Here is a 27,388-nt window from a genome sequence, read left to right as displayed (position 1 = left end):
ATAAAATTTTTTATTAATATCTGATAATAAAGAGCTCTTAAAAAGTTATTTTAAAACTTTTTTCTTTGATAATTAGCATATTTAATTATTACATTTTATGATTATTAATTCCTTATCTGCTTTTTTCTTTATAATTATTACAGAAAAGACTAGTTATTTATATATTCAGATACCATCATGTCTTAGAAAGTACAAATAGAGAATGGGGTTTATTAATCATTTAAATAATAGAAATGAGCCATTTTACACAGTGATCTTACATGGCTCTTTTCCATGATTGCTTTCTTGGTCCAATTATTTTATTTCCTTTACCTTATTTTTATCTTCTGCACAAGCACCACCTTAGTGTTTTCTGCAAGATGTTTGTTTTCACTGGCTCCACATCAGGAAGTGAAGCTGGAATAAACCTCATTGGAAAACTTGAGTAAAGTTTTTTTGTTTGTTTTTTGGTCCATTTAGCCCGACCTACATTATATTTATTGTTAATGCCTTACAGGTTTCATGCATAGTAAATCTAAGTATAATTTGCCATTTATAACTTTTTATGTTGTATTTTATCATTTTGTGTGTTTTGCTTTGAATTTTCAAGAGAGGTTATAGGTTACCAGCCAAAAGCCATTGTTTTTGTTTATTAAAAAAATATATGCTTTCTAAAATATTCTTTTCATTGCAAAATTTTTAACCAAAATATGTTCTTCTGTATTATCACCACATTGTCTTCCTATTTTGTTTTTCAGAATTTTTTCATGGGCCCCTGCTCTTTTTCTCTCTGCTCCTCTTTTAATTGGGGGCAGCCCTGTGCTTCCCCACGAACAGTGCTGCTGTGTTCTCCTCCTGCTGCTCATTCTTCACCTGGTTACCTTTGAATCTTTTTCTCAAGTCATATTCTGATGCCCACTGATGTGCACAGAGTGAATCTACGAGGTTGAGGAGGATGCTGTTTCCTCTCTTGCTGGCTGATTATGGTGAGATAAAAATCTCTCTGGCAAATCTGATGCAAGCTATTCTGGTTCTGTCAACACGAGGTGTGCAAAACCCCCGGGAGTTCATGGCACCTAATATCCTTCCATTATCTAGCCTTTCCTAATTATTTAACTCACCTTTCAGGGTGCAATGTGCATTATATCTGTCTCATGCAGTTTCTTAATCTATAGCACTACTGAGACATAAAATCCTGAAGTTGTCATAGATGAAAACGTAACTAGTAATTAGATAGAGAGATGAAACAGCTCTGATTACCCCACAAAGCAGCTCTTCCATGTAGTGAATAGGGCTTGAGCCTGAGTGTAGAAGTACAGACATGGAAGGTAGAAATCACTGAGTTTTTCTCAAGTCTGGGGCCCACGATTCTTCCTATTAAGCCATGCTTATACACTGGCATCCACAGAAAAATATTGTTAGTTCAAGGGATTTTGAACTTTTATAATTGTTTCTATATTTTTATTAGATATTTTATTCAGAAAATAGGAATGGGGTGAGGGGCAAGTAAGGCAAATTAAATATCACTAACTTTATCTTAAAACAATCTGAATCAACTCTCACTGGGTTTTCATGTTGTTAAGTCATTGTAAAAAAAGTTTATTTTTGATCCTCAGATTTAATTACTGGTCTACTCAGCCACCTTTCTGATTATGGTATTTGCTAGGGACAAACTCCTGAACTATGTATATACTACAAGACATTTTATTTGAGGTTCTACAGGTAGAGGCTATTCTTTGTGATGTCCATTCAATGATTAGGAGTGACCTTAGATTTCCATGTCCTCTGTGTAGGTTTTCTCAATACCACTTTTAGAGTAGCTGAATAATTTTTTCTCCCTGTTAGCCCAGTCACCTTAAGCAACTTAAACTTTGTGTGCTCCAGGATTTACTTATTTACTTGTATTTTTCCATCTGTACTTTGGAATAAAACTCTCCTAATAAGCTTGCCTCAAGGACTAAATGCAATAACTTTTAGGACGTGTGTCATATAGATTAAACTTTAAATAAATGTCAGTGTCTACTGACCAGGTGGTGGCGCAGTGGATAGAGCATTAAACTGGGATGCAGAGGACCCAGGTTCGAGACCCTGAGGTCACCAGCTTGAGCGTGGGCTCATCTGCTTTGAGCAAAGCTCACCAGCTTGGACCCAAGGTCGCTGGCTCAAGCAAGGGGTTTCTTGGTCTGCTGAAGGCCCATGGTCAAGGCACATATGAGAAAGCAATCAATGAACAACTAAGATGTTGCAACAAAAAACTAATGATTGATGCTTCTCATCTCTCTCCATTCTTGTCTTTCTGCCCCTATCTATCCCTCTCTCTGACTCTCTCTGTCTCTGTAAAAATAAGTAAATAAATAAATAAATAAATAAATGTCAGTGTATATTAGTAACTAGAAAGCCCAGTGGTCATACGAAAAGACTACTGTTCTAGATATTATAAATTATAATTAAAATGATTTGTGCAAAGGTGTCTGCCAATTCAAACTGAATTACCCAGGGCAGGCGGCGAGGACTCCCCCTTGCTTACTGCCCCACGGGGTTTCCCCCTTCTACTTGCTTAATTGCTTAAAGTAGAGTGCAATGAAGGAAACCACTGGCGGTACATTTCTTAAGAGCCACCGCTAGCTCAATAAATAAAGGTGATTTAAATAATAAAATGTTAATTCACATGTCAAAGAACTCTTTGTACACAACATTTCTTGTGTAGATCTTTCCATCATTTTTAATCTTGCCTTGCAGAGGACCATCAATTATTTTTAATTTTATGTCCATTCTTTCACGAACTCTTGAACAAGGAACATAAAGTTGACTGTGTCCAAATGCAGGTAAAAAAAATGCCAACATGCTTAAGCGTTTGGCCCTGAGATTTATTGATGGTCATAGCAAAGGCAAGTTTTACAGGAAATTGTCCACGTCTCAATTGAAACGACAACCCTGTTTGAGATGGAGCCAAATCAATTCTTGGAATGACATGTATTTCACCTTTAGAGGAGCCAGTCAAAGACTTAGCTATTATGACATTATTTTTTAATTGGAGAATCTCTAGTCTTGTACCATTGCAAAGACCCCTTCTGGTGTTAAGATTTCTTAACAGCATAATAATTGCTACAATATTTAACCTCAATTTGTGAGGTGGCATGCCAGAAGGCGGGACTATTTGAATGCCGTGGCAACTTCACCCCATTGGCTAGTACAGTTACACAAGCAACCAATAAGCTATCGGCGGCAAACAGACACTTAAGCCACATATAATAAAGATTATGCTGGATTTTATCAAATGCTTTTTCTGCATCTATTGAAATTATCATATGGTTTTTCTCCTTCTTTTTGTTTATGTGATGAATCACATTGATTGATTTACAAATATTGTACCATACTTGCCTCCCCAGAATAAATCCCACTTGATCATGGTGTATGATTTTTTCCATATATTGTTGGATCCGGTTTGCTAATATTTTGTTGAGGATTTTAGCATCTATATTCATCAGAAATATTGGCCTATAATTTTCTTTCTTTGTGTTGTCTTTGCCTGGTTTTGGAATCAGAATTATGCTCGCCTCATAAAAGGAGCTTGGAAGTCTTCCTTCCTCTTGAATTTTTTGAAATAGCTTGAGAAGGATAGGAGTTAGTTCTTCTTTGAATATTTGGTAGAATTCCGTTGTGAAGCCATCGGGCCCTGGACTTTTCTTTATTGGGAGTTTTTTGATAACTGTTTCGATCTCATTTGGTGTAATCGGTCTGTTTAGGTTTTCTAATTCTTCCAGATTGATTTTTGGAAGATTGTATGTTTCAAGGAATTTGTCCATTTCATCTAGGTTGTCTAGTTCTTTGGCATACAGTTCTTCATAGTATTTTCTTACAATATTTTGTATTTCTGTTGTGTCAGTTGTTATTTCTCCTCTCTCTTTTCTAATTTTATTTATTTGAGTCCTCTCTCTCTTTTTCTTGGTAAGTCTACTTAAAGGTTCATCAATCTTGTTTACCTTTTCAAAGAACCAGCTCCTAGTTTCATTGATCCTCTGTATTGTTTCTTTAGCCTCTATGTCATTTATTTCTGCTCTGATCTTTATTATTTCCTTCCTTCTACTACATTTGGGCTTTACTTGCTGTTCTTTTCCTAATTCTTTTAGATGCAGGGTTAAGTTGTTTATTTGAGCTTTTTCTAGCTTCTGAAAGTGTGCCTGTAGTGCTATGAACTTCCCTCTCAGCACTGCTTTTGCTGTGTCCCATAAATTTTGAGTTGTTGTATGCTCATTGTCATTCGTTTCTAGGAATTTTTTTATTTCTTCTTTGATCTCATTCTTAATCCATTCATTATCTAACAACCTGCTATTTAGTTTCCATGTGTTTGAGAATTTTTGAGCTTTTCTGTTGTGATTCATTTCTAGTTTCATGCCGTTGTGATCGGAAAAAGTGCTTGATACGATTTCAGTCTTCTTAAATTTGTTGAGAGCACTTTTGTGCCCTAACATGTGGTCTATCCTAGAGAATGTACCATGAGTACTTGAAAAGAATGTATATTCTGCTGCTTTAGGGTGAAAGGTTCTGAAGATATCTATTAAATTGAGTTGATCTAGTGTTTCCAATAAGTCTGCTGTTTCTTTGTTAATTTTCTTTCTTGAGGATCTATCTAGTGATGTTAGTGGGATATTGAAATCCCCTACTATTATAGTATTGCTGTTGATCTCGCCCTTTAAATCCAACAAAGTCTGCTTTATATATTTAGGTGCTCCTATATTAAGTGCATAGATATTTATAATAGTTATATCTTCCTGTTGGATTACTCCCTTTATCATTATGTAGTGGCCTTCTTTATCTCTTACTATATCCTTTGTTTTAAAGTCCAATTTGTCTGATATAAGTATTGCTACCCCAGCTTTTTTTTCATTTCCGTTTGCATGAAACATTTTTTTCCATCCTTTTACCTTCAATCTATGTGTGTCTTTTGTTCTAAGGTGTGTCTCTTGTAGACAACATATGTATGGGTCCTGTTTTCTTATCCACGCAGCTACCCTATGTCTTTTGATTGGATCATTTAATCCATTTACATTTAAGGTTATTATTGATATGTAGTTATTTATTGCCATTTTTCTTCTTTAAAGGTGTATTCCTTTTTTTGTTATATTCTTTTCCCACTTTGATCTGTTTACAACAGGCCCCTTAACATTTCCTGCAGCATTGGTTTGGTTGTAATGAATTCCTTGAGTTGTTTTTTGTCTGGGAAGCTTTTTATTTCTCCTTCGATTTTAAACGATAGCTTTGCTGGATAAAGTAGTCTTGGTTGTAGGTTCTTGTTCTGCATTACTTTGAATATTTCTTGCCATTCCCTTCTGGCCTCAAGTGTTTCTGTTGAGAAATCAGATGTCATCCTTATGGGGGCTCCTTTGTAGGTGATAAAATCCAGCACCCATTCATGATCAAAACTCTCAGCAAAGTGAGAATACAGGGAACATACCTCAACATGATAAAAGCCATCGATGAGGAACCCACAGCCAATATCATACTCAATGGGCAAAAATTAAAAGCAATACCCTTAAGATTAGGAACAAGGCAGGGGTGCCCCCTTTCACCACTCTTATTTATCATGGTCATGGAAGTCCTAGCCACAGCAATCAGACAAGAAGAAGAAATAAAAGGCATTCAAGTTGGAAAAGAAGAAGTAAAACTATCATTATTTGCAGATGAAATGATATTGTATATAGAAAACCCTAAAGTCTCAGTCAAAAAGCTACTGGACCTGATAAATGAATTCAGCAAAGTGGCAGGATATAAAATCAATACTCAGAAATCAGAGGCATTTTTATACACCAACAATGAACAGTCAGAAAGAGAAATTAAGGAAACAATCCCCTTCACAATTACAACCAAAAAAATAAAGTACCTAGGAATAAACTTAACCAAGGAGACTAAAGACTTGTACTCAGAAAATTACAAAGCATTGATAAAAGAAATCAAGGAAGATACAAACAAGTGGAAGCATATAGCGTGCTCATGGTTAGGAAGAATAAACATCATTAAAATGTCTATATTACCCAAAGCAATCTATAAATTCAATGCAATGCCAATTAAAATACCAATGACATACTTCAAAGATATAGAATACATATTCCAAAAATTTATATGGAACCAAAAGAGAACACGAATAGCCTCAGCAATCTTAAAAAAGAAGAATAAAGTGGGAGGTATCACACTTCCTGATATCAAGTTATACTACCTGCAAAAAAATGAAACTAGATCACCAGCTTACACCACTCACAAAAATAAACTCAAAATGGAGAAAAGACTTAAATGTAGGCCGTGAAACCATAAGCATCTTAGAAGAAAACATAGGCAGTAAGTTCTCCGACATCTCTCGGAGCAATACATTTGCTGATTTATCTCCATGGGGAAGTGAAATAAAAGACAGGATAAACCAATGGGACTATATCAAACTAAACAGCTTTTGCACAGCTAAAGACAACAAGAACAGAATAAAAAGACAAACTACACAATGGGAGAACATATTTGACAATATGTCTGATAAGGGGTTAATAACCAAAATTTATAAAGAACTCGTAAATCTCAACACCAGGAAGATAAACAATCCAATCTGAAAATGGGCAAAAGAGATGAATAGATACTTCTCCAAAGAGGACATACAGATGGCCAACAGGCATATGAAAAAATGCTCAACATCACTAATCATTAGAGAAATGCAAATTAAAACCACAATGAGATATCACCTCACACCAGTCAGAATGGTGCTCATCAACAAAACAACACAGAATAAGTTCTGGTGAGGATGTGGAGAAAAGGGAACCCTCCTGCACTGCTGGTGGGAATGCAGACTGGTGCAGCCTCTGTGGAAAACCGTATGGAGATTCCTCAAAAAACTGAAAATCAATCTGCCTTTTGACTCAGCTATCCCACTTTTAGGAATATACCCCAAGGACACCATAGAACGGCTCGAAAAGGAGAAATGCACCCCCATGTTTGTGGCAGCATTGTTCACAATAGCGAAGATCTGGAAACAGCCCAAGTGTCCGTCAGAGGACGAGTGGATTAAAAAGCTTTGGTACATATATACTATGGAGTACTACTCAGCCATAAGAAATGATGACATCGGATCATTTACAATAACATGGATGGACCTTGATAACATTATACGGAGTGTAATAAGTAAATCAGAAAAAAAACTAAGAACTATATGAATCCATACATAGAAGGGACATAAAAATGAGACTCAGAGACATGAACAAGAATGTGATGGCAACAGTGGTGGGGGGTGGGGGGAGGGGGGATGGGGTGAAGAAGGAGAGAGGGGTTGGGGGACGGGAGGGGCACAAAGAAAACCAGATAGAAGGTGACAGAAGACAATTTAACTTTGGGGGAGGGGTATACAGCACAATCAAATGTCAAAATAATCTAGAGATGTTTTCTCTCAACATATGTACCCTGATTTATCAATGTCAGTGCATTAAATTTAATAAATAAATTTAAAAAAATAAAATAAAATAAAGATTATGCTGCCTAGCTAGGTAGTCTGTTTAGTTATAGATCAGATTATTTTTCTAAAAATAGACGAGACATATATTTGACTGTGATTTTTATTAGGTAGACATATTTGTTAGGTGATTTGATCATAAACATGTAATTATGTTTATGACATTAGATAAAAATAAATCATGTGGATCTATTTGAAAAATTGTGTGGTATGATTACTTAATTTCTTTATGACTACTCTCTGACCATCATTGTGCATATACTTTAATATTGAAGTGCTTCTTTCTTTGACTTGTAAGCTCTCTAAGAATTAGTACACTTACATTATAGAAAGTATGTGAAAGAAAATATGGTTACATGCAGTTCACTTATAACACTACTTATCCAAGCAAACAACTCACTTTTTTTATTATTTTTTTATGGGAGAGGAAGCGAGATAGTGAGGCAGACTCCCACATGCACCCCAACCGGGATCCACCCGACAACCCTGTCTTGGGCCTATACCTGAGTACTGAGCTATTTTTGCACCTGAGGCTGATATGTTCAGATTAACCAAGCTATTTTCAGCACCTGGGGGCTATGCTTGAACCAATTGAGCCACTGGCTGTGGGAAGGGAAGAGAGAGAGAAGGGGGAAAGGGAGGAGGAGAAAAGCATATGGTTACTTCTCCTGTATGCCCTGACTAGGAATTGAACTTGGATGTCCATATGCTCTATCCCAGGGGTCCCCAAACTATGGCCCGCGGGCCACATGCGGCTCCCTGAGGCCATTTAACTGGCCCTCGTTGCACTTCTGGAAGGAGCACCTCTTTCATTGGTGGTCAGTGAGAGGAGCATAGTTCCCATTGAAATACTGGTCATTTTGTTGATTTAAATTTACTTGTTCTTTATTTTAAATATTGTATTTGTTCCCATTTTGTTATTTTACTTTAAAATAAGATATGTGCAGTGTGCATAGGGATTTGTTCATAGATTTTTTTATAGTCTGGCCCTCCAACGGTCTGAGGGACAGTGAACTGGCCCCCTGTGTAAAAAGTTTGGGGACCTCTGCTCTATCCACTGAGACACTGGCTAGGGTAAAATAATCCTTATATACTATTGTTCTTGAGTATCACACCCTGCGAGTTAAATATTTCCTTTGTCCATATTCACAAAAACAATAAGTGAAGAAGTCAGGATATAGATGTATAAATACATATGTTTGTCTCTAGAGTTAATACCACTTCTGTTATGCCATGATTGCTTCCCTTTTATTTAAAAATACAGGTTGTCTTTCAGTGCTAGATAGTACTTGAAAATATCAACAGTGATAAAAAAAAAGTCACAATTCTCTCCTGGTTGTTGTTACCTACTTCAAAATATCATAAAGTGATAAGTATACTTCTGGATTATTAATTTTAAAATGTGTTATGAAGTATAAATATACATTATACTCAAGCTACTTTAAAAGTGTCACATTTTCTGTTTCTTTTTTTTTTTTTTTTTTTTTTTTTTTTTTTTGCATTTTTCTGAAGCTGGAAACAGGGAGAGACAGTCAGACAGACTCCCGCATGCGCCCGACCGGGATCCACCCGGCACGCCCACCATGGGGCGATGCTCTGCCCACCAGGGGACGATGCTCTGCCCATCCTGGGCGTCGCCATGTTGCGACCAGAGCCACTCTAGCGCCTGAGGCAGAGGCCACAGAGCCATCCCCAGCGCCCGGGCCATCTTTGCTCCAATGGAGCCTTGGCTGCGGGAGGGGAAGAGAGAGACAGAGAGGAAAGCGCGGCGGAGGGGTGGAGAAGCAAATGGGCGCTTCTCCTGTGTGCCCTGGCCGGGAATCGAACCCGGGTCCTCTGCACGCTAGGCCGACGCTCTACCGCTGAGCCAACCGGCCAGGGCCACATTTTCTGTTTCAATCATGGGGTGTGTGTGTGTGTGTGTAGAAAGGAGGCACACATGCAGATGTGAATGACTAGTTTACATAATACAAGTCATGAAAATTAGCTGAAGATTCTTTTCACTGGTCTGGACTCCAAAGGAAAGACATATTGTTCTTCTTTGGCAAAAGACACATCACTGTCCTGTAGTGGCATTGTGAGGGTCAGGACATACAGGAAATGCACAGGGAGCTTTGAGTGATGGATCAAGAGTTACTCCCTGTTCCATGTCTCAGCACAGAAGAAAATATAGAACTAAAAGCTTTATAACATATTCAGAAAACATCTTTTATTTTTTTACTTGAATAATACTATATTTTGTTTTATGAACCTGCTTGTATCGTTTTTATAGCAGTGTTTAAGTGGTCACCTATGGGTCAGTCTTTTAAAAAAAATTATTGAATTTATTAGGGAGATATTGGTTAATAAAATCATATAGATTTCAGGTGCACAATTTCACAGCACATTGTATATTGCATTGTGCATTAACCATCCCAAGTTAAGTCTCCCTCTATCACCATCTGTCCCTCCTCAACCCTCCTCCACCTTCCCCACCCCCTTTCTCTCTTGCAATCCCCACACTCTTGTCTGTGTCTATATGATTTATTTTTATTTTTCCATTGATTTGAGAGAGAGAAAGACAGAGAGAGAGAGAGAGAGAGAGAGAAGCAGCAACTCATCTCACTTAGTTGTTCCATTGTTCCATTTAGTTATGAACTTATTGATCACTTCTCAGTCATGCTTTGGCCTGACCATGGGCTGAACCTGAGACTTCTGACACACTGGGTGGACCTTTTTCACTGAGCCACCCAGCCAGAGCTATAGTTTGTTTTTTTCTTTCTTTGCTTAATCCTTCTTTTAAAAAGAAGCCCTCTGATTAGCACTTTGATAATATCAGTAGCACAGCTTCTGAAAGGGCATTAGAAAGATAAGCAAAGGACTTTCAGAGTCATTTTCATACCACCAGTTTGTTAGAAAATGAGAACTGAACATCTCTGGAACCTGTGGGGATGATGAGTGGTGAGGCAGGGCCGAGATGGAGGTCACCTTGTGGAGACAGGGCTGTATCTACCTCAGAACTCTAATAGCAACAACTATTTATTGAGCTGGTACTAGATTGTTTTTACTATTTTAAGTGCTTCTTATACAGTATCTTTATCATTTATTCTCAAAAATGATCCCATGGGTAAATATTATTCCCCATCCCCCTTTTTTTCTAGTTGGTTAATGAGGCAAGTGAGGTTTGATTTAACTAAAATTAAAATCAGGCCCACCATGATACATGTACCTATAACAGATTAGCTCCGTAATGCTCTTACACAACATGTGTAAGCATTTTACTTAAACCTCATATATCCCTCACTCATTCTGAGGAACTGTGAATTTGGTTCCTTTTAAATCTAATTCAGCTTTGAAAATATTAATGCAAATGCTTACGCCCAACTTACAGTTGCATGTAAGATCAGGCTTACTTGCTTCGATATGCAACATAATTTAATACCAACACTAACTACTAGCAAATAGCCAAGATCTATGGAAAGCATAGTATATATCAGATACAATAGTACATGATTCACATTTTATTTAATGCTCATAATGGCACCATGAGCTTATAGACACTGAGAAACTTTCCTAAAGTAATAGATCTAACAGGTATTTTAATTTGTGCTTAACTTTTCACATGATTATTTTGCACTACTAATAATATGTATGCCAATTATAGTCCTGATGTTTTCAACAGTCAAAAAAATATGGACTCTGGCCTGACCAGGCGGTGGCGCAATAGATTGAGCATTGGACTGGGATGCAGAGGACCCAGGTTTGAGACCTTGAGGTCGCCAGCTTGCATGCAGGTTCATCTAGTTTGAGCAAAAGCTCACCAGCTTGGACCCAAGGTCGCTGGTAGGAGCAAGGGGTTACTCGGTCTGCTGAAGGCCCATGGTCAATGCACAGATGAGAAAGCAATCAATGAACAACTAAAGCAGGGGTTCCCAAACTACAGCCCGCAGTCCGCATGAGGCTCCCCGAGGCCATTTATCTGGCCCCTGCCTGACTTCCGGAAGGGGCACCTCTTTCATTGGTGGTCAGTGAGAGGAGCACATTAACCATCTCATTAGCCAAAAGCAGGCCCATAGTTCCCATTGAAATACTGGTCAGTTTGTTGATTTAAATTTACTTGTTCTTTATTTTAAATATTGTATTTGTTCCCGTTTTGTTATTTTACTTTAAAATAAAATATGTGCAGTGTGCATAGGGATTTGTTCATAGTTTTTTTTTATAGTCTGGCCCTCCAACGGTCTGAGGGACAGTGAACTGGCCCCCTGTGTAAAAAGTTTGGGGACTTCTGAACTAAGGTGTTGCAATGCGCAACAAAAAAACTAATGATTGATGCTTCTCATCTCTCTGTTTCTGTCTGTCTGTCCCTGTCTATCTCTCTCTCTGACTCTCTCTCTGTCTCTGAAAAAAAATATATATGGACTCTGAAACCTGCATTAAGATAGCATTTGATTTGGGTATAAGATATTCAATTTTATCTAATTTTAGTATATGTTCATATTTATGTTTCTGATCATTCAAGTGTGTGTGTAACATGCTGTTGAGTTAGCTCTGACTCTTGGTAACTCTGTGAATGAGCGATGTTCACAAAGTCCTGTCCTCAACAGCCCTGCTCAGCTCCTATAGAATCATGCCTATGGCTTCTTTTATGGAGTATCATATTATAATTGGTTTTCCTTTTTTCCTGCTGCCTTCTATATTTCCCGGCATTACTGTCTTACAAAGAACCTTGCCTTCTCATGATATGCTTGATGTAGGACTGCTGCAGTTTTATAGTTTTGCCACCAGTGATGTTTCAGGCTTAATTTGCTCTAGGACCCATTGGTTGTGATTCTGGTTGTCCAAGGTATCTGTAGAGCTTCCCTCTAATATCATATTTTAAATGAATCTACTTTTTCCTATCAGCCTTCTTAATTGTCCAACTTTCATATTTGTACATACTAGTTGGGAATATGAGGGTATGGATGATCTTAGCCCTGTTCTCTAATAACACATTTTGTTCTTGATGATCTTTCCTAATCCTTCCATTGCTGCCCTTCTGAGTCTCAGCCTTCTCTTAATTTCTTGGCTGCAGTCTCCATCTAAATTGATGACTGAATCAAGGTAAGCAAAATCTTTAACAATTTCCATGTCTTTATTGTTGATATCAAAGTTGTGTATTACTTTGGTAACCATGACTTTTGTTTCTGGATGTTCCAATGCAGTCCTGCTTTGGTACTTTCTTCCTGCACTTTTACCAGGAGTCGTTTCAGATCATTGCTATCTTCCGCCAGTAAGGTGGTGTCATCTGCATATCTGAGTTCAGTCATTGTCCTTTGTTTCTCTCAGTACAGCAGGCTTGAAAAGCTGTGTAATTGTACCTTAAATTGTCACACTTAGAGGACTCTCATTTCCATCCCAGCCTTACATCTTGTTTTGGAGCTTCTGTGATCTTATTTATAGTGTGTTGCCACCCAGGTGTGACAAGTAAGCTGATGGCTCTGAAATAATAACTTCCCTCAAAGCAGCTCTTCTATTCAACTTTCCATTCCTACTGTTTACACTACCCTCTTCTTTCCCATCATTTAGGCTTGTGTGTTCAAACTTCTCTCTCTCTCCTTCTCTCCCCTTTTGATTTAAAATTCAGTAACTGACCTTGTATCGTCAATTCATTCTCTAAATGCTTGGTTCACTGAAATAAGCCTTTGTTTAGATTGCCTACCTTGGTTCTCTTCCTATTGAAAATTAGAGCTTTATTCTTTTTCTTTTTTTTTTTTAAACATTTTTTTAAAGATTTTATTTATTCATTATAGAGCCCTCTCTATAGAGAGAGAGAAGGGGGGAGGAGCAGGAAGCATCAACTCCCATATGTGCCTTGACCAGACAAGCCCAGGGTTTTGAACCGGCAACCTCAGTGTTTCCAGGTTGACGCTTTATCCACTGTGCCACCACAGGTCAGGCAAAAATTAGAGCTTTTTTTAAGTAGTTTTATATATAATAGAATATATATGTTAAATAGAATGTATGTTATAACATATATATGTTATATACATATGTTAGAAGGAATAAACCTTGTTCACATAAAATAGGTAGATGATAAGAGAAAGATTGTATGTAAACATGTCACTTATTTCTTTGACTCCTTTGGAGTTATAACCTCCAAATTACATACTAATATTTTAAAATAAAAAAAAACCAAACTGACACCTAATAACTTGTATAGATTCACATTCATTTTGGTGAAAACAAAGATTTATAAACACTTAAATAGTAATTGATTGTTATTATGAATAAATTAATCTATCACTTTTTACAATTCTAAAAATATATCTAAGAATCTTTATTAAAATATTTTTAATTTTAATTATTGTTTCTTTACAGGCATCTTACTTTAAACAGGGTTGGGAAACATTTGTATTTAGTATTTACAGCTTATGCTTTTATCAATGTTTTGATCAGAACTGCAGGTTCACCTATCTAATTCATGAACTATACCTTCTATTTAATGTAATTTGAAATTCCAGTCTCTATAGTCAAATCAGTCAATTAAATCAGATTATTCACTGTGAGGACAAACATCTCTGAATGTGTGTGTGTATGTGCGTGTGTGTGTGTGTGTGTGTGTATGTGTGTATTTAGCAAGAGAAAGAGAGAGATAGACAGGGACAAACAGACAGGAAGAGAGAGAGATGTGAAGAATCAACTCATAGCTGTGGCATCTTAGTTGTTCATTGATTGCTTTCTCCTATGTGCCTTGACTTGGGGTGGGGGAGGCTCCAGCTAAGCCAGTCATCCCTCGCTCAAGCCAGCAACCTTAGGCTCATGCCAGCGAACATGGGGTCATGTCTATAATCCCATGTTCATGTTCAAGCCAGCCACCCTGCATTCAAGCAGGATGATGCCTCCCTGAAGCTGGTGACCTCAGGGTTTCAAACCTGGGTCCTCAGCATCCCAGGCCACAGTTCTATCTATTGTACCACACCCTGATCAGGTTCTGCATGTATTTTTATTCAAAAACTTTTAAATACATATCTCTGTGATATCCATCTGACATTTGAATTAAAAATATTTATATTAGGTAAATAGGGAAAAGCTTAATATTTTCTGTTACTTTGAGGTGTTTTGACATGAGAAATACCCCCATTTCAAGTGTATAAATTAATGACTTTAAGTTACTCTACCAAATTATACAACCTTCACCATCAATCAGTTTTAGAACATTTTCATGCCCCTTATCTTTAAGATTCCTCAAGCATACTGACATCTCTTATACTCGCACCAGCCTCAGGGAATCAATAATCTACTTTCTGTTTCTATAAGTACTGTCTATCTTTTCTGGAAATTTTGTATACATGGAATCATATATTGCGTGACTTCTGAGTGGTTCTTTTAGCACTCAGAATGAATCTTTTGAGATTCATTCAGGAAATAGCATGTGTTAGTGGTCTGGATTTTTGTTGTTGTTGTTGTTATTACAAAATAGTATTTCATTGTGTGTATGTACTATATTTTGACTACCCACTAACCACTTTATGGACATATAAGTTGTTTCCTAGTTTTGGTTATTACAGATAGTGCTGCTATGAACCTTACATGTAACCTAATTTGTGTGCAAATCTTTGGATGGGCCTATGTTTTCATTTATCTGGGTTACATACCTAGTGTAAGGTCAGCTGAAGGAGGACATCTTAATTCAGGTTAAGAATAGTTTATTAGGGGGTCATCTAAGGTGGAGGTCAGCAATCAATACTCTAACAGGTAGGGTTAAATAGGTGATTCGAGGGTGGGGGCTGGTAGTCGTTATGGAAAAATTTAGCTTTCTGTGATTTATGTAAGATTAACCATAAGTAAGTAAGCTAGGGAACCTTCCACACCTGGGTTAGTCATCTGAAACATCCAGTTTGCCAGTGTTCCTTTGTTTACTTAAGGGAGGTGGGGATCATGGCCCCCACCTGCAACCCTATCACCTAGGAATGAATTTGCTAGGATTGTATGGTAGTTTTATGTTTTACTTTTTTGTGTGTGTGACAGAGATACAGAGAGTCAGAGAGAAGGACAGATAGGGACAGACAGACAGGAAGGGAGAGAGACAAGAAGCATCAATTCTCTGTTGTGGCACCTTAGTTGTTCATTGATTGCTCACCCACATGTGCCCTGACGGGGGGGCTACAGCAGATTGAATGACATCCTGCTCAAGCCAGCAACCCTGAGCTCAAGCTGGTGACCTTTGCTCAAACCAGATGAGCCCGCGCTGAACCCGGAGATCTCAGGGTTTCGAACCTGGGTTCTCCGCGTCCCAGTCCAATACTCCATCCAGTGCGCCACTGCCTGGTCAGGCTATGTTTTACTTTTTGAGAACTGCTAAACTGTTTTCCAATTTGACTGCGTGATTTTATGTTCCTACCAACAACTTATGAGTAGTTCTATTACTCCGTGTGCTTGCCAAAATGTCTCTTATTTATTGTAGCCATTCCAGTCAGTATATATAAAATGCTATCCCATTTTGGTTTTAGTTTGCATTTCCCTGCTGATTAATGATGGTGAACATCATTTCATGTACATGTTAGCCATTTACATATCTTCTTTTGTGCAAATGTTGACATCTTTTGCTCATTTTTTTTGATTGTTTATGTTTTTATTATTTAATTATAATATTTTTTCAAAGTCCAATTATGTCTTTTACAAATTATTGGCATTGCAAATATATTCTTTTGGTATTTGTACTGAGCCTTGAATTCATTATTTCTTTATTGTAAGTTGTGAAGTCTACTATAATGTTAATTGTATAACTGAAGATTATTTTAAAAAACAATCCTTCAATTTTTACATCTTGAACCTTATCCTAGTTGTGGAAGCGTCTTAACAAATGTAATATAGACATTTGTGCATTTCTTTACAGTCATGCTTATCTATTATATTTTACCTTAAACACATGTGAATTGGCATATACAATTGCAAACTGAGGAGTGTTTCAATAGGGAAGTACTTAACATTTAGAACCTGAATACTTATAATTTGAATGTGAATAGACTTATTTGCTTCTTAATTTGTCAGCATGAGGTGTGCAAGCAGGGCTTCAAAAACAAAATTTTAAAAGTGGTTTTATTTTTTTATGTTTTTAACAGGAATATAATTGAATGTTCCAACGTTGTTCTCTTATTAAGGATATCCCCAAACAAGCAGTATGGAGGTATTAGAAAAGAGTTCAAACTTCCATTAAGCATTTACTGTGACTGAAAATGCTTATCTATTTGTCAAAAGTGTATGCTTATAATATGTTAATCTTTCTTCTGATATGATCTATATTAGCTTTTTTGTGTGTGCACTGCATTTAGAATTTTTATGATGTTTAATATGCATGCATTTTTATTGTTTTTCTTCTTAAGGTAAGATAAAAAATGCTCTACCAAACATGACTTATTTTAAAATTAGATTTAATGTATTAAATATAACCTAATTTAAATTGTCCTTATTATTGAATATAAAATATAGATCATTTGATATTGAATATAGTGTCAAAAATAAATTTAGGCTGATATGTTATCTTTAATTTAATATTTTTTCTTTCTATTAAGAAAAATATATGCATACTATTAAAGTGAAATACAATATCATAGCTTTTCATAATATCAAGAAAATTTTTTTTATCAAAATAGAAGCTAGCTATGTAAACAATGTGTTACAGTAGTAGTATATGATAAATCTATTTATGAAAATGAAGAATTGCCAGTCTTCACCATTTTATATTCACTTCTTGACAAAACTATAGTTAGACCTCTTTCTAGTGAGCCCTCTTCTAGGCAGGGCCTTAACCTTGGCTCTCAATATAAGAATAGCAAACTCTCAGCACAAGCAATTTTGTTCACCTCTCACACTAAGAGACTTGAACAAATGCTATCATAGTTTCTAGCAGCTTGAGGTCTGTCCCTAGGATGACAACCCTAAGCCTCTTAAATTGCCTGCCTGGGAAAGCTCAATGTTGCTGAAACAATTTACTGTTTGTTCCAGTCAAACCTGACTATAAGACCTTGACCTCCATTTCTTAGAAGGAATCTTACAGAAATCGTGCTTCTCTGGCCTTTTGAGATGTATCTTCTGCAACCTAGGAATATCTTTCTTAAAGACCTGGAAGCCAGCCCCTTGAAATATATGCATCAGAAAAGATAGGGCCCCCTTCTCCCTGTCTTTATGGAAGGGTAGGAATCTAACTTCAATAAGCACCCGTTAACAAACACAGGTGACTTAATCAAATTGAAGAACTCACATCCCGATGTCATTAAATACTTTTTCTTTAGAACATCTCAGCATTTAAAAAAAAAAATCTGCCACCTTTTGTTTCAACAGAGTTGAGCTCAGTTCATACTGAAATTTCTCTCTTACTGCAAAATTATGAATGAAATCTGTCTTGCCATTTTAAACAAGAGCTCAGTGGGTAATTTTTCTTTGACAATGACAACTCCATCCTTTTAGTCACCAGGATCAACACCCTTGGAATTGTCCTTGACTGCCCTCTACTTCTGCATTTCATATCAATCCACCAGCAAATCCTTTTGGTCATCCACCAGCAAATCTATTTACCATACTACGATTACTTCAACAGCCTCTTAATTGTTGTTGCATAATAATCCCTTCAGTGAATTTGCAAAACAACAGCCATGGCAAGTCTAGTAAAACTAAGTCACATATGTCTCTAATTCGCTGAAACTCCTTATCTGATATGTAAAATTTTAAGTTCTTAGAATGAAATACAAAACCCTACAAAATCTGCCCCCTCTGGTTCATAATAATTATCTCTTTGACTTCATCTCCTTACTGCTGTTGCCATTGACTTGTTTCACACTATATTGGTTGTCTTGGATCTCTCTTTTCTTATAAAGACTATATTTCAGAGCACTTTTAGATTCATAGAAAAATTGAGGGAAAAGTACAGAGATTTTGCATACATCTGCTGCCCCCATGCATGCACAGCCTACCCCATTATCTACATTCCCCATTAGAGTGGTACACTTTTTATCATTGATGAGCACACAATGACATATTATCATCACTCAAAGTCCATAATTTATATTAGGGTTCATTCTTTGTTTTGTACAATCTGTGGATTTGGATATTTCACTTGGTTATTGCTGGTATAAGAAAGTGATTAATTTTTGTATATTAACATTTTATCTTGCAATCTTGCTACAATCACTTATTAGATCCAGCAATGTTTTTGTTGATTCTTTGAATTTTCTACAGATTATGTCACCTGTGAAAAAACAGTTTTATTTTTTTGTTTCTATGTGTATACCATTTAGTTGCTTGTCTTACTATATTGCATTTGTTAGAACTTCCAGTATGATTTTGAAAAGGAGTGGTGAAAATCAATCAAAACAAAGACACAGTACCTTTTCCCTCCAGGGATCATGCTTGCACCTTTCATTTTTCACTTTCTCTCTTCTTCCCCCACAGGCATGTATCTCCCAAACTCTAACCCACAAGACTTGCAACTGTAGAAGCCATGGGCAGTGGCAGCTCATTCCTGTCTAACCCACTGAACAAGTCTCCAAGGCCTCCTTTTACCTCACTTCACAGTGTAGGCTCATTGCTTGCCCATAAAGTTTCTAGAGAACTAAAACATCTCCACCTAATCTCTCTCTCATGTTGCTTCTTCTTTCCTAGGCCCTTCCTTGTTTCACTGTCCCAGCTTTAAAAAACATACCCTCAAAATTTAAAAGAAAAAGAAAAAAAAAAAAGGAAGGCAATATCCTTGCTCTGTACCTGATTTTAGAGGAAATGCTTCATTTATCAGTATCATGTATAACATCAGCTTTAGATTTTTTTTTTTTGCAGATATTCTTTATCAAGTAACAAAAATTCACCCCATCCCGAGTTTATTGGAAGTTTTTACAATAGCTATTGGACTTTGTTGAATGCTTTTTACATTTGTTGATATGATCATGTGACTTTCTTCACTCTGTTGCTGTGATAGATACTAAATTATTTTCAAATGTTGACCCAACCTTGCTTATAAAAAGATAAATCCCACTTGGTCATGGGGTATAATAATTTTTATACATTGATAAATTTGATACGCTAATATTTTATTGGGAATTTTGGGATTTATGTTTATGAGACATATTAGTCTGTAGTTTTCTTTTTTTGTAATGCATTTATCTGATTTTAATATTAAGGTGATTCTGGTCTCATCAAATAAATTAGGAATTATCCCTCTGCTTCTATCCCCTGAAAGTAATGATATACAATAGGTATAATTTCTTACTTAAATGCTTGATAGAATTCACTTTTAGAGCCCTTTGGTGCTTTCTACTTTGGAAGGTTATGAATTATTGATTTAGTTTCTTCAATAGATATATGTTTATTCAGACAGTCTATTTCTTCTTGTGCATTTTGGTAGATTGTGTCTCTCAAGAAAGTGATCTTCTAACTTATTACCTAAGTGTGTGGGCATAGGTCTTGTTCATGGTATTCTTTTATTTTCATTTAAATGGAAGTAGGATCTGTAGTGATGTCTCCTCTTTCATTTTTGATATAGTAATTTGTATTATCTCTCTTTTTTCTTGGTTAGACTGGCTAGAGGCTCATCAGTTTTAAGATTCTTTTCTATAGTTCCTTTCAGAAATTTTTTTATGTTTGATTTTCTTTTATTATTGTTTTTTTTTTAAATAAAATTCCTAAGTGTAGGGGGCTTTTATTGTTGTTTTGTTTTGTTTTTGTGGGGGACATTAATTATGCTTGGTGCTCTCTGAGCTTTCAGGATCTGTGGTTTGGTGTCTGACATTAATTTGCAAAAATTCTCAGTCGTTTTTGTTTCTAATATTTTTTCTCTTTCTCTTTCTCTTCTCCATCAAGTAATCCCATTATTTATGTTACACCTTATGTAGTAATCACAGTCTTTGGATATTTTGTACCATTTTTATTGGTCTGTTTCCTTTGCTTTTCAGTTTTCTAGGATTATATTAATATATATTTCAGTTCAGAGGTTCTTTTCACAGCCATTTCTTGTATACTGATAAGCTCATAAAAAACATTGTTACATTTTTTTTAATCTTTAGCATTTCTTTCTGATACTTTGTGAGAATTTTTATCTCTCTACTTACAGTGCCCATCTGTTCTTGCATGCTGTCTATTTTATCCATTAGAATCTTTAGCATATTAATCATAGCTATTTTAAGTTCCCAGTCTGATAGTTCCAAAATCCTTAGGTCTATTTCTGATGCTTGCACTGTCTTATCAAAATTGCTTTTCTCTTTGGTATGCCTTGCAAGTTTTATTTCATAACTGGACATGATGTACCAGGTAAAAGGAACTACTGTACATATAGGCCTTTAATTATGTGGTGATGAGGTGTGGAGAGAGGTAGTTGGAGTGTTCTACAGTCTCATGAATAAGTCTTGGTCTGTTAGTGATTTTATGCCTTTGGACTGTGTTTCATAAGATCTTCTGTTTTATTCTTTCTGCTTCGGTGAGACAGGAATGCCAGAGCAGTCTGGAGTTGGATATTTCCTTCATCTAGGTCAGTTAGACTCTGATACATTCCCATATTTAAGGCTTTGATTATCCATTTTCTCCAGATTAAATGCCTTGTTAAGAAGAACAGAATAACCTGGCATATTACAAAATGGGTTTTTTCTCCCCTCCTGCCAGATGCACAGAGTGATTTCTCTCTGATGTTTACTTTAATGCCCTGGTTTTGCTTCTGGGAGTAAAGGTCACTGTGGTTTTTAACTTTCAGACTTTTCCACTCTGAGCCTCTTGCAATTTCTCAATTATAGTTCCAGTTTTCCTACCCTGGCTCTGCTTCCCAAAATGGTTTCTAAGATCTTCAGTGAGTCTTTGCTCCAATAAGCAATAACTCCCAATATTTGTTTGAGTCTCCAGATGTAGGGGCAGTAGTTTATCCTATGTCCTCTCTTTGTTTTTGAATCCAAGAAGAGTTGTTGATTATTCATTCTTTTTAGCTTTTTAGTTGTTGTTACAATGGAGTGTCTACACATCTATCTGGAATCAGAAGCTGGAAGTTCCCTTCCTGTGTAAACATGAAATACAGCAACCATATTCCTACCTGAAGGCCTTTATGCTTCCTCATCCTCTTCCTGTAATGTGCTGCTTCCAAAAATGGAAAGGACTTGCTATAACTTGTTTTTCAGATCTTTGTGGAAATATCTCCTCATGTCAATTCTGTCTTACTACACTGCCAATTTAAAGCAAGCATCCTTTCTTGCTTTATTTTTCTCCAGATCATATGTGCCACTGATCCTGTTGTTTAGTAGAACACTCACTGGTTTCTAATAAGGTCAGTTTGGTTTTGGATTGATAATCAAATTCACAGTACAACAGGCTTAACCCATACCAAGATTATTTAGCTTTAAGAAAAGATCAAAGACAAAGAACAATATAGCATGTATAACAAGAGCCAGGCAAATATTTCATTCTCAGGCACAGCTTCCTATATCAACATTTGTAACGTGTTTTGTCACAGGAGAAGGGGTTGAGTGGGCAGGGGTCAGAGAAGTATAAGCTTCCAAATCTTTTTATATCTAGCTAGTGGCACATATCCTCAAGGGTAGATGGTGAGTTCCCATTCTCCATTGATGTATTATATCAATAGTACTGGCAACTCATTTCTCAATAAACATTCTCAACAATAAAGCAAAAGTGCTTGTCTTATATACAGTCTTTGGATAAGTTTTCAGTTACCTTAGGTTTGATATTGTGTTCACCTTATGTGTGGTTTGAGTTAATATTGCAAAGATTCTTTACTAAATGTCAAATCATTAAGCATCCCTGAGGCCATAAATACATAGAAAAGCCACAGAAACAGTAGTTAAATCTTTCCTTCCACTTCATATAAGTTTATTGTTATTTGGTTTATATTTTATCTCCCATTGACATTTCTAAAGCAGCAGCATATGACACTAAATGGCATTGGCAGTGTATGGCATTTATACAAGCCTTACTAACATAGAGAACTTTGAAGTTAATGCATGTATTCAAAATTTATGATGAATCTTGAGTTTAATGTTATAGTGGCTAAGTGTAATAATAATGATAATAACATTAATATATTTTTCATTCAAATGATAATTATAATGAAGAAATAGCTGGATATTTTGAGATATGAAGTATAATAAATACTACAGTGCTTAAAATAATAAGAAGTAGTTGTGGCAAATTCAAAACTCTGGACTACTATAAAGTCAGTCTTTATTTTTTCAAAAGATTTAGCTGGCATATTTTGATATGATTTTGGTTTCTCTGAGCATGTTTTTCTTGCATACTGGGTGGTCATAGTGTAAACCTATGAAACATTTTAGTGCAAATGGCCTAAGAGTAAATTTACTGTAAGTTCACAGGCAAATAATTTGTAGATAATCTAGATATGACTGCAATTGAAAGTCTTTATTATAAAATTTACTATATACTGGAAATATAAAGCTGAAACAAAATTGTTTGGCACTTTTCTGTGAAACCTTAGGAAAATGGGTTTATTTTAAGTAAATGTGATTAAGAAAATTCTAGCACAAAGACACAAAGCAAGCCCCATCTTGTCATTTATAATGTTGAAACTTTATTTCCAATTCACTAATATGCACTCATTAAAATAGATAATGACAATTCTGTAGGATGTCTCCTGAATTAGTTTCATTTGTAATTATATAGGTAAATTTGTAAAGATTGCCAGAACATTAGCTAAAATCCAAAGTTACTGTGTTTGTACTGCAGGCTCCAGGAAAAAGTAAAAGACTGATAGATAAAATATTTTTTTAATCTTCCTAATTAAATATAAAAGCAAAGGGTTAGTTACAGAGCTTGATCAGAGTCAATAGGAAGTCATACTCTCTAATTTCACATAATTAATATTTGTCATGCATTAAAAAGGACAGGAAGAAAAAAGTTTAGATTTAAGTTAAACAATTTGGTCTCAACATTATTTAAATAAGCTCCCACCTGCTTCTAATTTTCTTGTTGATTACAAAGGTCATTGGCTGTTTGAACAGTGAGGGAAAAAGGAGCTCTTAGAAGAGCATGCAAATGAAATCTCAAGCAAGGAGTCTTGTATGTTAATGAGTCAGGGGCGTTGATCAGTATGCAGTTGCAGACACTTACTATGATAAACATGCTTAAATATCTTTCAATTCACAAGGGCACTCATTTATGTGTGCAAGTCAGCAGCATAAATCCATTATTTGAAATTGTACTAAGACCTTCAATTACCTTTGTGAGAATAGGTGGTATTTTTTTATTTTACAGGATTTGGTCTAATGGTCTTAAAGTAGAGTTTAAAATTCTACAAAATTACAGACCTCATTAAAGTATGATATTAAATTAATGTTGTCTGTGATCTATTATAAATATGCCATTTTCTTTTTTAATGTTTTTTTTTCAAATTTTTACAATAATAGAATATGATAATAGACATCAGTCATTAAGTGCTCACAATGAACTAGGTATTCTCTATGTTATCTTCATTAGTTATCACAACACAGCTTGTAAGGAATCATTATTTTAATTCCATAGAAGGAAACCTGAGGCTCTATTCTCTGTTCCTGGTGATAGAATTATTTCCTTTCAGGTACAATACTCTCTCAACATTCCTATCACAAGTTCTTAGCAAAAAATGATTATCAATACACCTAAGATGTTTTTGAACTTATATGGGCTTGAGTCTGATGTCTAAAACTAATTTTAACAAGATCAACAGTGATGATGATGTGCTCTCCCAGCTGAAAATCACTACTATTTACCATTATAAGATATAGTTACTAAAATACTGCTTTCAGCATCGTAAATGTTTAGATAGAAACTGATGGTCCTCGACTCTGAGTTTAGAGAAATAGCTTCTGTTAGTACTAATATCTATTGATCTATTGTGCGCTTGATAATTTTCTAAGCAGTTTATGTCTAATAATTATTTAATTCTCACAGTGGTGTTACTGGATAGATACTTTTATAAATGCATTTCATAGTTAATAACTGAGATATAATGTTAAGGAATTTGCCCAAGATAACAAAATCTGAATAAATGCCATATGATAACAGAGCCTACATTCTTAAAATATTCCCTGGATACTCACTAACATTTCTATGACACTCAAAGACTCTTTTTTAGATTATGAAACATTTAAAAAATCCAAATTAATATGTATATTATCAATGATAGATATAGGGAATAATAATAATAAAATGCATACTTTACTGTCAATATGTAGAATTTAATGATAAGAATAACCTTACATTATGTGGCTTTATAATGTATGTGAAAGAAATTTATATACATTTGTGTTTATTTGTATTACATTTTAGATTTTTTCAATTTTTGCAGATTCTTTTTTTTTTTGAACAGAGAATGGGGGAGGCAGAGAGACAGACTCCCACAAGCACCCCAACCAGGATCTACCTTGTAAGCCCCCTCCCCCCCCCCCCCCCCCCCCCCCCCCCCCCTCCCCCCCCCCCCCCCCCCCCCCCCCCCCCCCCGTGAGATGATGTTCTCCCATCTGGAGTTGAACTGGGACTTCCACATGCTGGGTCCATTCTCTACCACTGAGCAAAAGAGCCAGGGCCACAGATTTGTTTAATTTGTTTTCTGATAAATGTATGTGGATATAAATAAACACATGTATAATTTCCCTTACTTTAACACAATGGAATATTATAAAAGTGTAAAAACAATGAGGAAAGTATTTTGAATAGCTATAAAGTAATTTCTAGAATACATTAGTAAAAAAAAGCAAAGTGCAAAAAACCCCACTTTTGTGTATGGAAACACCATAGTTTATTTAACCAATCTCCTATTAATGTATACTCAGATTATTTCTAATATTTTGTAGTTAGAACTAATACCACAACCAATAAACTTTTGCATTTGTAGTTTTCATTATTTGAGGTGTAACTTAAGGGTAAGTTCATAAAAGTGGGATTTATTTGTAAAATGGTAGTAAATATAGAGTTTTCTAATATATTGCCAAATTCTCTATAAGTCTACACCATTTTATATTTCCATCTTTATTATATAAGCATTCCCATTTTTTATTTATGATTTTATTTAGAGTTTACATAGATTCAAGTGTCCCACCGAATATATCTTCCCCCACCCCCTTATTCCCCTTGGCCCCCCCGTACCCCTGCCACAATGCCTTCCCCCTTCCCTCCAGGATTTGCTGTCCTGCTCTCTATAATGCTGTGTTATCTATATATAATTTCATTAATCTCTTTTCCTTCTCTGATCCCATCTTCTCTTCTACTTTCCCTCTGACCACTTTACCTCTGGTCCCTTTGATGCCGCCTCTGCCTCTGTTCCATTCCTTGGGTCACATTGTTCATTAGATGAGTGAGGTCATGTGATATTTTTCATTCTCTACCTGGCTTATTTCACTTAACATGATAGTTTCCAGGTCCATCCATGTTGTTGCAAAAGGTAAAATTTTCTTCTTCCTCACTGCCGCATAGTATTCCATTGTGTACCACTGTTTTTTAAACAACTCATCCACTGACGAACATCTGGGCTGTTTCCAGATCTTGGCTATTGTAAACAATGCTGCTATAAACATGGGTGTGCATTTCTTCTTTTGATTCAGTGATTTGGTATTCATAGGATATATTCCTAAAAGTGAGATCGCTGGGTCAAAGGGCAGTTTCATTTTTAATTTTTTGAGGAATCTCTATACTGTTTTCCACAGTGACTGCACAAGTCTGCATTCCCACCAGCAGTGTAGGAGAGTTTCCTATTCTCCACATCCTCTCCAGCACTTATTATGTGTTGTTTTGTTAATGAGTGCCATTCTGACAGGTTTGAGGTGGTATCTCATTGTGATTTTAATTTGCTTTTCTCTAATGATTAGTGACGTTGAACATTTTTTCATATGCCTATTGGTCATCTGTATGTCCTCTTTAGAGAAGTGTCTACTCATTTCTTTTGCCCATTTCTTTGGTTTGATTGTTTACCTTTCTGGTGTTGAGTTTTACAAGTTCTTTATAAATTTTGGTTATTAACCCCTTATCAGACATATTGGAGAATATATTCTCCCATTGTGTGGGTTGTCTTTTTATTTTGTTAATGGTGTCTTTTGCTGTGCAAAAGCTTTTTAGTTTCATATACTACCATTTTTTCATCCTGTCCTTTATTTCATTTGCTGGAGATAAATTAGCAAAAATATTGCCACGAGAGATATCAGAGAGTTTACTGCTTATGTTTTCTTAAAAAATGTTTATGGTTTCAAGACTTACATTTAAGTTTTTTATCCATTTTGAGTTTACTTTTGTGAATGGTATAAGTTGTTGATTCAGTTTCATTTTTTTGCAAATACATGTCCAATTTTCCCAACACCATTTATTAAAGAGACTGTCTTTACTCCACTGTATGCTCTTACATTTTTTGTCAAATAGCAATTGTCCATATAGGTGTGGGTTTATTCCTGGGTTCTCTGTTCTGTTCCATTGATCGGTATGCTTGTTCTTATGCCAGTACCAAGCTGTTTTGAGTACCATGGTCTTGTAGTATAACTTGATATCAGGAAGTGTGATACCCTCCACTTTATTCATCTTTTCAGGATTGGTGAGGCTATTCATGTTCTTTTTTGTTTCCATATAAATTTTTGGAATATTTGTTCTATATCTTTAAAGTATGCCATTGGTATTTTAATAGGAACTTCATTGAATTTATAGATTGCTTTGGGTAATATAGACATTTTAATGCTCTTTATTTTCCCTATCTATGAACATGTTATATGCTTCCACTTGTTTGCATCTTCCTTGATTTCCTTTATCGATGTTTTATAATTTTCCGAGTACAAGTCTTTAACCTCTTAGGTTAAATTTACTCCTAGGTACTTTACTTTTTTGTTGCAATAATGAAGGGGATTGTTTTATTATTTTCTCTTTCAGAGAGTTCACTGTTGGCATATAAAATGACACTGAATTTCTGAATATTGATTTTATATCCTGCCACCTTGCTGAATTCATTTATTAGGT

Source organism: Saccopteryx bilineata, chromosome 1, assembly GCF_036850765.1.
Source record: "Saccopteryx bilineata isolate mSacBil1 chromosome 1, mSacBil1_pri_phased_curated, whole genome shotgun sequence".
Classification (NCBI taxonomy): domain Eukaryota; kingdom Metazoa; phylum Chordata; class Mammalia; order Chiroptera; family Emballonuridae; genus Saccopteryx; species Saccopteryx bilineata.
Note: the sequence above shows the minus strand (reverse complement) of the source record.